This window comes from Capsicum annuum, chromosome 5, assembly GCF_002878395.1.
Source record: "Capsicum annuum cultivar UCD-10X-F1 chromosome 5, UCD10Xv1.1, whole genome shotgun sequence".
Taxonomy (NCBI): domain Eukaryota; kingdom Viridiplantae; phylum Streptophyta; class Magnoliopsida; order Solanales; family Solanaceae; genus Capsicum; species Capsicum annuum.
In genome coordinates this window covers 67,123,923-67,125,205 of record NC_061115.1, presented here as the reverse complement: position 1 = coordinate 67,125,205, position 1,283 = coordinate 67,123,923, and the positions used below count along the sequence as shown (strand labels likewise).

The 1,283-nt window shown below is 37.7% G+C and overlaps 1 non-coding gene across 1 annotated transcript; it reads left to right on the top strand.

Moving 5' to 3' along the window:
* Positions 1-675: 675 nt before the first annotated feature.
* On the top strand, positions 676-782 carry LOC124899026. Its single transcript, XR_007056165.1, has one exon. It is a non-coding gene; the product is annotated as a small nucleolar RNA R71 (small nucleolar RNA).
* Positions 783-1,283: the final 501 nt, after the last annotated feature.

Here is a 1,283-nt window from a genome sequence, read left to right as displayed (position 1 = left end):
TCCAAATTTTTAGTAATCAACTGTTGACTCTTTACATCTGCTGTAAACTGCGATTGATTAGCTAAAAGCTGCTTCATTATCTCCTCCATATCACTTTTTGGGTAGTAGCCTGATTATTCTGAACCTATTGTTGATTCCATTGCACTGGCCCTTATACTGATTATTATTCTATCCTTGATTTCCACCCCATAAAAAATTGGGATAATTCCTCTAGTTGGGTTATATGTGTTACCAAAGTTCTGTTGTCCTGTACGATTCATATTCCCCATATAATTTATATAATCTGGATTAAATGCATAAGTATCTATTGCGTGTTCACTACTTCCACAAACCTCACACCAAGAATTCACTTGTTGGACTGCATTAGCTGTAGCTGCTACTTGCGGAACCCCCAACTTTATGTTATTCAACTGAGTAAGCATCTAATTTTGCTTTGCTGTAAGTTGAGATAATAGAGTAGTGACCTAATCAACCTCTAACACACTTGCAACCTTATTAGGAGCACTACTTGAGTCAGTATGCCATTTTGGATTCCCTTGTGAAATCTGATTCAGCAGTGTGTATAATTCATCATAAGTCTTCTCAAGAGCTTGTCCACCTACCGCTGAATCCAAGAGAATCTTTGTATTTGGCTCTAGCCCCTCAATGAAAGTATGAACAAGGACATTATTAGACTGAGGATGGTAAGGGCAATTTTTGAACTTACTTTTAAATCTCTCCCAAGCTTGGTAGAGATTTTCTCCTTCTTTTTGTCTGAAACTTAGAATCTCGCTTCTCAAATGTGTATTCTTCCTAGATAGAAAGAATCGAATAAGGAACTTTTGAACTAAATCTTCCCAAAAAGTGATGGAGAGTGGTGGTTCAACATGTAGCCTCCTTTTTGCTTCCCCAATTAAAGAAAAAAAAAGAGCGTCAGTCTTACATAATCAGTATTCACCCCTGTAAAAATGTAAGTATCACTTATTTCTAGGAAGGTCCATATGTGCTACTGTGGTTCTTTATTTGAAAGTCCAAAAAATTGCCCAGCTGAATTCAGCAACTGCACTATATTCTGCTTTAATTCAAATCGGCCACCTGGCTCAGGCTTTCGAATACTGTTAGTCGCATGGTTCATGAATGGGATTGCCACCTCACAAACAGGACTAGCAGCTGGTTGTGTAGGAGCATCTGGGATAACTAGAGCTAGGACTTATTCGACATTTGGATTAATAGGATCAATTGGATCAACAATATTTGGATCTATTCTTTCTGCCATTTGAACCTATTGAATAGGATACCGAGTT